Source organism: Thunnus albacares, chromosome 5, assembly GCF_914725855.1.
Source record: "Thunnus albacares chromosome 5, fThuAlb1.1, whole genome shotgun sequence".
NCBI lineage: Eukaryota > Metazoa > Chordata > Actinopteri > Scombriformes > Scombridae > Thunnus > Thunnus albacares.
In genome coordinates, this window is record NC_058110.1 from 36,697,922 (window position 1) to 36,711,252 (window position 13,331).

Consider the following 13,331-nt stretch of genomic DNA (forward strand, 5'->3'; position numbering starts at 1 on the left):
GACAGTAACACACAGTACAGACCATCTGACTGACAGTAACAGACAGTACAGACCATCTGAGTGACAGTAACACACAGTACAGACCAGATGACTGACAGTAACAGACAGTACAGACCATCTGAGTGACAGTAACAGACAGTACAGACCATCTGAGTGACAGTAACAGACAGTACAGACCATCTGACTGACAGTAACACACAGTACAGACCATCTGACTGACAGTAACACACAGTACAGACCATCTGAGTGACAGTAACAGACAGTACAGACCATCTGACTGACAGTAACAGACAGTACAGACCATCTGACTGACAGTAACACACAGTACAGACCATCTGACTGACAGTAACAGACAGTACAGACCATCTGACTGACAGTAACACACAGTACAGACCATCTGACTGACAGTAACACACAGTACAGACCATCTGACTGACAGTAACAGACAGTACAGACCATCTGACTGACAGTAACACACAGTACAGACCATCTGACTCACAGTAACACACAGTACAGACCAGATGACTGACAGTAACACACAGTACAGACCATCTGACTGACAGTAACACACAGTACAGACCATCTGACTGACAGTAACAGACAGTACAGACCATCTGACTGACAGTAACAGACAGTACAGATCATCTGACTGACAGTAACACACAGTACAGACCATCTGACTGACAGTAACAGACAGTACAGACCATCTGAGTGGCAGTAACACACAGTACAGACCATCTGAGTGACAGTAACAGACAGTACAGACCATCTGAGTGGCAGTAACACACAGTACAGACCATCTGACTGACAGTAACAGACAGTACAGACCATCTGAGTGACAGTAACAGACAGTACAGACCATCTGACTGACAGTAACACACAGTACAGACCATCTGACTCACAGTAACACACAGTACAGACCATCTGAGTGACAGTAACACACAGTACAGACCATCTGAGTGACAGTAACACACAGAACAGACCAGATGACTGACAGTAACACACAGTACAGACCATCTGAGTGACAGTAACACACAGAACAGACCAGATGACTGACAGTAACACACAGTACAGACCATCTGACTGACAGTAACACACAGTACAGACCATCTGACTGACAGTAACAGACAGTACAGACCATCTGACTGACAGTAACACACAGTACAGACCATCTGACTCACAGTAACACACAGTACAGACCATCTGACTGACAGTAACACACAGTACAGACCATCTGACTGACAGTAACACACAGTACAGACCATCTGACTGACAGTAACAGACAGTACAGACCATCTGACTGACAGTAACAGACAGTACAGATCATCTGACTGACAGTAACACACAGTACAGACCATCTGAGTGACAGTAACAGACAGTACAGACCATCTGAGTGGCAGTAACACACAGTACAGACCATCTGAGTGACAGTAACAGACAGTACAGACCATCTGAGTGGCAGTAACACACAGTACAGACCATCTGACTGACAGTAACAGACAGTACAGACCATCTGACTGACAGTAACACACAGTACAGACCATCTGACTGACAGTAACACACAGTACAGACCATCTGACTGACAGTAACACACAGTACAGACCATCTGACTCACAGTAACACACAGTACAGACCATCTGAGTGACAGTAACACACAGTACAGACCATCTGAGTGACAGTAACACACAGAACAGACCAGATGACTGACAGTAACACACAGTACAGACCATCTGAGTGACAGTAACACACAGTACAGACCATCTGAGTGACAGTAACACACAGAACAGACCAGATGACTGACAGTAACACACAGTACAGACCATCTGACTGACAGTAACACACAGTACAGACCATCTGACTGACAGTAACAGACAGTACAGACCATCTGACTGACAGTAACAGACAGTACAGACCATCTGAGTGACAGTAACAGACAGTACAGACCATCTGAGTGGCAGTAACACACAGTACAGACCATCTGAGTGACAGTAACAGACAGTACAGACCATCTGAGTGGCAGTAACACACAGTACAGACCATCTGAGTGACAGTAACAGACAGTACAGACCATCTGACTGACAGTAACACACAGTACAGACCATCTGACTGACAGTAACAGACAGTACAGACCATCTGACTGACAGTAACACACAGTACATACCATCTGACTGACAGTAACACACAGTACAGACCATCTGAGTGACAGTAACACACAGTACAGACCATCTGACTGACAGTAACACACAGTACAGACCATCTGACTCACAGTAACACACAGTACAGACCATCTGACTCACAGTAACACACAGTACAGACCATCTGAGTGACAGTAACACACAGTACAGACCAGATGACTGACAGTAACAGACAGTACAGACCATCTGACTGACAGTAACAGACAGTACAGACCATCTGACTGACAGTAACAGACAGTACAGACCATCTGAGTGACAGTAACAGACAGTACAGACCATCTGAGTGGCAGTAACACACAGTACAGACCATCTGAGTGACAGTAACAGACAGTACAGACCATCTGAGTGGCAGTAACACACAGTACAGACCATCTGAGTGACAGTAACAGACAGTACAGACCATCTGACTGACAGTAACACACAGTACAGACCATCTGACTGACAGTAACAGACAGTACAGACCATCTGACTGACAGTAACACACAGTACATACCATCTGACTGACAGTAACACACAGTACAGACCATCTGAGTGACAGTAACACACAGTACAGACCATCTGACTGACAGTAACACACAGTACAGACCATCTGACTCACAGTAACACACAGTACAGACCATCTGACTCACAGTAACACACAGTACAGACCATCTGAGTGACAGTAACACACAGTACAGACCAGATGACTGACAGTAACAGACAGTACAGACCATCTGAGTGACAGTAACACACAGTACAGACCATCTGAGTGACAGTAACACACAGTACAGACCATCTGAGTGACAGTAACACACAGTACAGACCATCTGAGTGACAGTAACACACAGTACAGACCATCTGAGTGACAGTAACACACAGAACAGACCATCTGACTGACAGTAACACACAGTACAGACCAGATGACTGACAGTAACACACAGTACAGACCATCTGAGTGACAGTAACACACAGTACAGACCAGATGACTGACAGTAACACACAGTACAGACCATCTGACTGACAGTAACACACAGTACAGACCATCCGAGTGACAGTAACACACAGTACAGACCATCTGACTGACAGTAACACACAGTACAGACCATCTGAGTGACAGTAACACACAGAACAGACCAGATGACTGACAGTAACACACAGTACAGACCATCTGACTGACAGTAACACACAGTACAGACCATCCGAGTGACAGTAACACACAGTACAGACCATCTGAGTGACAGTAACACACAGTACAGACCATCTGACTGACAGTAACACACAGTACAGACCATCCGAGTGACAGTAACACACAGTACAGACCATCCGAGTGACAGTAACACACAGTACAGACCATCCGAGTGACAGTAACACACAGTACAGACCATCTGAGTGACAGTAACACACAGTACAGACCATCTGAGTGACAGTAACACACAGTACAGACCATCTGAGTGACAGTAACACACAGTACAGACCATCTGACTGACAGTAACACACAGTACAGACCATCCGAGTGACAGTAACACACAGTACAGACCATCTGAGTGACAGTAACACACAGTACAGACCATCTGAGTGACAGTAACACACAGAACAGACCAGATGACTGACAGTAACACACAGTACAGACCATCTGACTGACAGTAACACACAGTACAGACCATCTGACTGACAGTAACAGACAGTACAGACCATCTGACTGACAGTAACAGACAGTACAGACCATCTGAGTGACAGTAACAGACAGTACAGACCATCTGAGTGGCAGTAACACACAGTACAGACCATCTGAGTGACAGTAACAGACAGTACAGACCATCTGAGTGGCAGTAACACACAGTACAGACCATCTGAGTGACAGTAACAGACAGTACAGACCATCTGACTGACAGTAACACACAGTACAGACCATCTGACTGACAGTAACAGACAGTACAGACCATCTGACTGACAGTAACACACAGTACATACCATCTGACTGACAGTAACACACAGTACAGACCATCTGAGTGACAGTAACACACAGTACAGACCATCTGACTGACAGTAACACACAGTACAGACCATCTGACTCACAGTAACACACAGTACAGACCATCTGACTCACAGTAACACACAGTACAGACCATCTGAGTGACAGTAACACACAGTACAGACCAGATGACTGACAGTAACAGACAGTACAGACCATCTGAGTGACAGTAACACACAGTACAGACCATCTGAGTGACAGTAACACACAGTACAGACCATCTGAGTGACAGTAACACACAGTACAGACAATCTGAGTGACAGTAACACACAGTACAGACCATCTGACTGACAGTAACACACAGTACAGACCAGATGACTGACAGTAACACACAGTACAGACCATCTGACTGACAGTAACACACAGTACAGACCAGATGACTGACAGTAACACACAGTACAGACCATCTGACTGACAGTAACACACAGTACAGACCATCCGAGTGACAGTAACACACAGTACAGACCATCTGACTGACAGTAACACACAGTACAGACCAGATGACTGACAGTAACACACAGTACAGACCAGATGACTGACAGTAACAGACAGTACAGACCATCTGACTGACAGTAACACACAGTACAGACCAGATGACTGACAGTAACACACAGTACAGACCATCTGACTGACAGTAACACACAGTACAGACCATCTGACCGACAGTAACACACAGTACAGACCATCTGAGTGACAGTAACACACAGTACAGACCATCTGAGTGACAGTAACACACAGTACAGACCATCTGAGTGACAGTAACACACAGTACAGACCATCTGACTGACAGTAACACACAGTACAGACCATCTGACTGACAGTAACAGACAGTACAGACCATCTGAGTGACAGTAACACACAGTACAGACCATCTGAGTGACAGTAACACACAGTACAGACCATCTGACTGACAGTAACACACAGTACAGACCATCTGACTGACAGTAACACACAGTACAGACCAGATGACTGACAGTAACACACAGTACAGACCATCTGACTGACAGTAACACACAGTACAGACCAGATGACTGACAGTAACACACAGTACAGACCATCTGACTGACAGTAACAGACAGTACAGACCATCTGACTGACAGTAACAGACAGTACAGACCATCTGAGTGACAGTAACAGACAGTACAGACCATCTGAGTGGCAGTAACACACAGTACAGACCATCTGAGTGACAGTAACAGACAGTACAGACCATCTGAGTGGCAGTAACACACAGTACAGACCATCTGAGTGACAGTAACAGACAGTACAGACCATCTGACTGACAGTAACACACAGTACAGACCATCTGACTGACAGTAACAGACAGTACAGACCATCTGACTGACAGTAACACACAGTACATACCATCTGACTGACAGTAACACACAGTACAGACCATCTGAGTGACAGTAACACACAGTACAGACCATCTGACTGACAGTAACACACAGTACAGACCATCTGACTCACAGTAACACACAGTACAGACCATCTGACTCACAGTAACACACAGTACAGACCATCTGAGTGACAGTAACACACAGTACAGACCAGATGACTGACAGTAACAGACAGTACAGACCATCTGAGTGACAGTAACACACAGTACAGACCATCTGAGTGACAGTAACACACAGTACAGACCATCTGAGTGACAGTAACACACAGTACAGACCATCTGAGTGACAGTAACACACAGTACAGACCATCTGAGTGACAGTAACACACAGAACAGACCATCTGACTGACAGTAACACACAGTACAGACCAGATGACTGACAGTAACACACAGTACAGACCATCTGAGTGACAGTAACACACAGTACAGACCAGATGACTGACAGTAACACACAGTACAGACCATCTGACTGACAGTAACACACAGTACAGACCATCCGAGTGACAGTAACACACAGTACAGACCATCTGACTGACAGTAACACACAGTACAGACCATCTGAGTGACAGTAACACACAGAACAGACCAGATGACTGACAGTAACACACAGTACAGACCATCTGACTGACAGTAACACACAGTACAGACCATCCGAGTGACAGTAACACACAGTACAGACCATCTGAGTGACAGTAACACACAGTACAGACCATCTGACTGACAGTAACACACAGTACAGACCATCCGAGTGACAGTAACACACAGTACAGACCATCCGAGTGACAGTAACACACAGTACAGACCATCCGAGTGACAGTAACACACAGTACAGACCATCTGAGTGACAGTAACACACAGTACAGACCATCTGAGTGACAGTAACACACAGTACAGACCATCTGAGTGACAGTAACACACAGTACAGACCATCTGACTGACAGTAACACACAGTACAGACCATCCGAGTGACAGTAACACACAGTACAGACCATCTGAGTGACAGTAACACACAGTACAGACCATCTGAGTGACAGTAACACACAGAACAGACCAGATGACTGACAGTAACACACAGTACAGACCATCTGACTGACAGTAACACACAGTACAGACCATCTGACTGACAGTAACAGACAGTACAGACCATCTGACTGACAGTAACAGACAGTACAGACCATCTGAGTGACAGTAACAGACAGTACAGACCATCTGAGTGGCAGTAACACACAGTACAGACCATCTGAGTGACAGTAACAGACAGTACAGACCATCTGAGTGGCAGTAACACACAGTACAGACCATCTGAGTGACAGTAACAGACAGTACAGACCATCTGACTGACAGTAACACACAGTACAGACCATCTGACTGACAGTAACAGACAGTACAGACCATCTGACTGACAGTAACACACAGTACATACCATCTGACTGACAGTAACACACAGTACAGACCATCTGAGTGACAGTAACACACAGTACAGACCATCTGACTGACAGTAACACACAGTACAGACCATCTGACTCACAGTAACACACAGTACAGACCATCTGAGTGACAGTAACACACAGTACAGACCATCTGAGTGACAGTAACACACAGTACAGACCAGATGACTGACAGTAACAGACAGTACAGACCATCTGAGTGACAGTAACACACAGTACAGACCATCTGACTGACAGTAACACACAGTACAGACCATCTGAGTGACAGTAACACACAGTACAGACCAGATGACTGACAGTAACACACAGTACAGACCATCTGACTGACAGTAACACACAGTACAGACCAGATGACTGACAGTAACACACAGTACAGACCATCCGAGTGACAGTAACACACAGTACAGACCATCTGACTGACAGTAACACACAGTACAGACCAGATGACTGACAGTAACACACAGTACAGACCAGATGACTGACAGTAACAGACAGTACAGACCATCTGACTGACAGTAACACACAGTACAGACCAGATGACTGACAGTAACACACAGTACAGACCATCTGACTGACAGTAACACACAGTACAGACCATCTGACTGACAGTAACACACAGTACAGACCATCTGACTGACAGTAACACACAGTACAGACCATCTGACTGACAGTAACACACAGTACAGACCATCTGACTGACAGTAACACACAGTACAGACCAGATGACTGACAGTAACACACAGTACAGACCATCTGACTGACAGTAACAGACAGTACAGACCATCTGACTGACAGTAACAGACAGTACAGACCATCTGAGTGACAGTAACACACAGTACAGACCATCTGAGTGACAGTAACACACAGTACAGACCATCTGACTGACAGTAACAGACAGTACAGACCAGATGACTGACAGTAACACACAGTACAGACCAGATGACTGACAGTAACAGACAGTACAGACCATCTGACTGACAGTAACACACAGTACAGACCAGATGACTGACAGTAACACACAGTACAGACCATCTGACTGACAGTAACACACAGTACAGACCATCTGACTGACAGTAACACACAGTACAGACCATCTGACTGACAGTAACACACAGTACAGACCAGATGACTGACAGTAACACACAGTACAGACCATCTGACTGACAGTAACACACAGTACAGACCATCTGACTGACAGTAACAGACAGTATGTCGTGTGACACGTTTTGATCAATCCTTCAGTCGGCAAATTGGTTTGATGAGGAACTGATTTCAGTCTATTTTTTTTAAATGTGGATGGTTAGACAGATAGACAGATAGATAGGTTGATTGATTGATTGAGTACTTTACTGATCCCAAAGGGAAATTAAAGTGTTAAAACAGTCACATGACAAAAATCAAAATACAAAAACGAGGAGGAAAAGAAACAAATACAATTAAAGGCTAAAACATAAAATAACTAAATCTACTGACACAAATATAACAATATATAAAAAAGTAAATAGAAAAACTAAAACTATAAAAGAGCCTAGAGATATAACCATAATTATAATAAATAATAAATATGTATTATATTATATAAACATTCAGTGATGCTAACATGCTCGACATTACTGGGTCATATAAAATAACCGAGAGGTGAGACTGAAACATAGAACTTAAATAATTAGTTGATTAATTGATTGAGATAAAATCTGTTTTAATGATCATTTTCATCTTTTATAAGCAAAAATTTAAATCATTCTCAGATGTGACAGTTGGCTGCTTGTCTTTGTTTTACATTATAATAACCCGAATATTTAGACTGTTGGTCCGACCAAATAAAACTAAAGTGTGTTTGAAGGCATCATCTTTTGATTGGTAGTAAAATAATCAACATTTAGAATATTCAGTAGTTGCAGTTCAGTTAAAATGTGTGCTGATCAGAAGACAATCACTTCATTTTATAACTGATATTGACTCAGTAACACACACACAGACAGACAGTTATTCAGAACGGTACAGAAATATCATTTATATATAAAATATTTCTTCTCTCGCACATCCATTGTGTTAAGTTGCTCAAATTAATGCATTTATGTCTCAATTTCTAACACTTGAAAAACATGAAAAATGTTATTTTATAGGAAAGATTCAACTTAATGTCGGCTGACTTCATACTAGCAGCATGAACATAAAGTCTCTTATAACTACGATCTGTGAAGCTTTCTGGTGCAGAAACACTAAATATTTGGGAGTTTTTAGTTCCTCTTCCTGCTTTAATTTTTCTCTTCATACCTGCAGCCGTAACTTCTCCCGTCTGGCTCGTTGTAATTTGGGGATTTTGATGATTGTTTGTGTTTAAGAAGCTGCACAAAAGGGACAAAAAGACACAAAGTCCCAAACACAGACCGGTCAAGTCAAACCCAGACGGAGAGGAAGGTGTGAACCGGAACAATGGCAGGAGAGAGAGAGTGTGTGTGTGTGTGTGTGTGTGTGTGTGTGTGTGTGTGTGTGTGTGTGTGTGTGTGCGTGCGTGTGTGTGTGTGTGTGTGTGTGTGTGTGAGAGAGAGAGAGAGGTGAATGGAGGAGAGGCAGGGAGTGGCATCGGGGAGAAAGCGAGGGAGAGGTGTGGAGGGACGGAGTGGGGGATGGGAGTAAAGGAGGGGCAGCGTGGGGGATGGGGGAGAGAAATATTGCTGTGTGCTGCTGGAGTCGGGGGGTTACCATGGCGACGGGGGAAAGACGTAAAGGGATGGGAGAGAGAGGAGACTGACTACACACACTCACACACTTACACACAATGCAAATTGACATTTTCACCGGCTGATTGAATAATATGATGAGCATCAAATCTGCTTTTAATTTAAACCTTCCTTCCTGTTCTTTCAGAAGGGGGGGGGGGGGGGGGGGGGGGCAGATGGAGGGATGAAGGAGGAGGAGGAAGAGAGACGCTCTCAGGGTTGAGTGGAGATGAAGAAACGTGATCTCCCAGCAGGCAGTGGTGTAACTAGACAGAGTTGTGGCACAGAGACGATTATTTCAAACTGCATCCAGAAGAACCGTCAGAATTCTTCTCGATCTGTAATATAATAATAATAATCTGTAAAACGCCGTCAGAGAGACGGCGTTATGACGTCTGGCTCGAAGCGTGTTCCTCAGACTTCGCCTCAGCTGAAACCTTTCTGATTTGAACTCTACTGAAGTTAAATCAGGACGTAGCAGCGTAACTTCATCCACACAGTCTCCTGACGTTCAGCCTTTTGTCTGTAATTTCTGCCGTCTGCGGCACCTCACGTCTGAACTAACCGTAGTTGAGTCGTAACTTAACGAGTGATGGACGCGTTCTGGTCAGACTGAACGCCACGCTCTGCTGCTCTGACGCTGTAACTATTTACATGACCACACATGTGAGGAGGATTTTGAAAGAGCTTTTTCTGGTTTCACTTCCTCTCTCTATATGTAGACCTGATTGTGTTTCTTCCTGCTGGCGCCGGCTGGCCCTCGGTCCTCGGCGATGAGGAGGACGAGGTTTATAACGTCCTGCGGCTGCCGGCAGGGACGATGCCGGAGTCTCTCAGCTCTCTCAGTGGACAAAAAGCTGTGAGAGAGACGAGCCGCTGGGTTTGTGGGTGGGTGGGCTCTGTGTAGGCGGGTGCAGGATTAGATGTGTGTGTGATGATGGTGCCGGTGGTGAAAACATTTCACTGGAACTCATTTAAATAATGTCTGGAGATTTTCTATTTAGACTGGTTGTTTACAGCCATGTTTTCTCCAGAAATCACTTTTAGTCACTATTAACCTGGAAATGCTCATTTAAACATGCTATAATCAATATTTTTATATTAACAATGGATGGAAAATAAATGTATTTAAAGTTTATCTGAAGCTAATATGAAGCTTCAGCGTCCAAATGAGTCAAATCAAGTAGATATCTTTCAACGTTACAGTCTTTTTAGTGCCAAAGTTCCTCTTTTTGTTACTATACTTCCACCTGCAGCTCAACAGGGAAACACTGTCCGAGGAAACACAAAGAGGGAATTTGATGCTAAAAAGACTGTAAATGTGTCAGATATCCACTTGATATGACTAACTCAGACTGCTGAAGCTGAATAGAAGCTTCACACAGACTTTTAAATGACTGTGTGGACACACTGTGGATTTTATCCTCCATCACTAACATTGAAAGTGTGTTTGGAGATCTAAAGGTCGCTGTTCACTACCTGCTGGTGAACATAGTGGAGCATTTAGCAGCTAAAAGAGAGTGAATATTGGACAGAAACACGACTCCACATCGATGATAATGTTGCTCTGTGAATAAGCAGCTGTTTATTAACATCTGCAGCAACCGCAGAAATAGTTTGATGCAGTTTTGCTTCCTTTATGGTTTTAAAGAGCTCGTTACATTCAGCTCTGTTACCTTTTAACAGGCGCCAGCAACACATTACTCCCATCTTAGCCTCCTTTTAAAAGTCACCATTAAAGATTTTATTGATAACCAACAAAGCATTATGTGCATTTATACTGAGTGAACCAGCTGATTGCACCTGGAGAAATAAAACACATTTATCTTCTTGTGTTAGTGGGTTGAAGGCGGGACTCTGCGTCACCGTTTCATTTCTCTGTGAGACTGAAAGCAGACGAGGTAGAAACGGCGTCAGCGGTGTTTAAACGGTGTCGGTTAACTGCAGCCTCTGCACACGTGATACATGATCACATCACGTATTGATCGACATTACAGCACTTTGTACTGTTACTGAGGCTGGACAGCAGTACTTCATATTATCAGACGAGAGGACTCTAGTGTTGTACTGGGAGCTGCCTCTCTGTCGGTGTTTATATAGTGTGAAGGCAGTGATGGATGTGTCGCCGTGGATCCGTGTATTTGGGTATAAACCGCCCGTGGCGCTCCGTCACACTGCGCTCCGTCACAGCTGAGGCCGTTCGCCCCTCGGCCGGCCTGGAAGCCTCCCAGCGTGGCAGCTGCTGTTTATCCAGGCACATACCGTCACTAGTGACTGATTAACACGTCGTGTGGAGACGCACATCAGAAACACACACATGATACCGGCTTTGTGTCTGCAGGGCGGTCGGAGGAGGAGGAGGAGGAGGAGGAGGAGGAGGAGGAGGATCCAGAGGTGGCTGCTGAACAATGTCAGGCCAATAAGAGCTGATTTGAATGTGAAAGGAGTCGGTTTGTGTTGTAGGACCAGCGGGTAAAGAGTCTCCCGCCGCCCCAACCGAAGGGCAAAAATACACAGAAATGACAACTAACAATTATTAATCGATGAGTCGTTTGGTTCACGTGGAGACGACGTCCTCAATGTCTCGTTTTCTTATTCAGTTTAAAGAAAATATTCACATTTAAGAAGCTGCAATTTTACTTAAAATGAATAATCAATTATCAAAATAGTTGATTCATTTTCTGCCAATCAACTAATCGATTAATCGACTGATCGTTGCAGCTCTAATTTACTCAACCGATTGATTAATTAAGGAAATGTGAGTCCAGAAACTAAAGATCTTCTACTCATTTCTTCTTTCTCTTTATGTTTTCTTTTATTTCATTGATTTCAACATCTGAAGGAAGTTTTGAAGTTTGTGTGACGTGTTTCTCGTGTTTCTGAGCAGCAACAAGGTTCAGAGTGAATCTCCATCTTCATCCTTCAAACACAGAAACAGTTTGATGCAGGTTTGAGCTTTGCTTCCTTTATGGTCGTAAGAGCTCATTACTGAGTATCAGAGCTGTCTGACCAGCTCGTCACGTCTCTCTGGAGGAGAAAATCACAGAAATAGTTGTGACTAGTTGAGAAGTTTGTTGCCTGACCGACACGGCATGAGGTGGACTGAACCTGGAGGGATCCGGCTACACGCATGCTAACGTTTGCTAACTGGCACCTGTTATGTTTCCATGTTTAGAGGTTACACTGGGTCAAGCTGTCTGTGATGTTTTGGGGAAGCAGAAACCTCTCTGATAGAGGGTAAATTAGCATCGCCATGGTTACCAAGGTCAGAGGAGGCTTTCCTAGACAACACAGATGGGTGGATACGGACACAGTCAGACATTCAAACCAAAGCTGCTGAAGCTTCATGCAACGTGACCTAAACTGACGGGAGAAACGCAGTTCCTTGTTTAGAAACCAGTGAACCAATTAGACTAACTTTTCATACTGTAGGCTGATAAAGACCAGGACTCAGACCTTCAGAGGCCAGAACGGAAAGAGACCAGAACCCTCTGGTGTTTACTGGTTTCGGTTCTCCACACAACCTCCTGGTTTATTGGGTTATTCCTCTCCTCC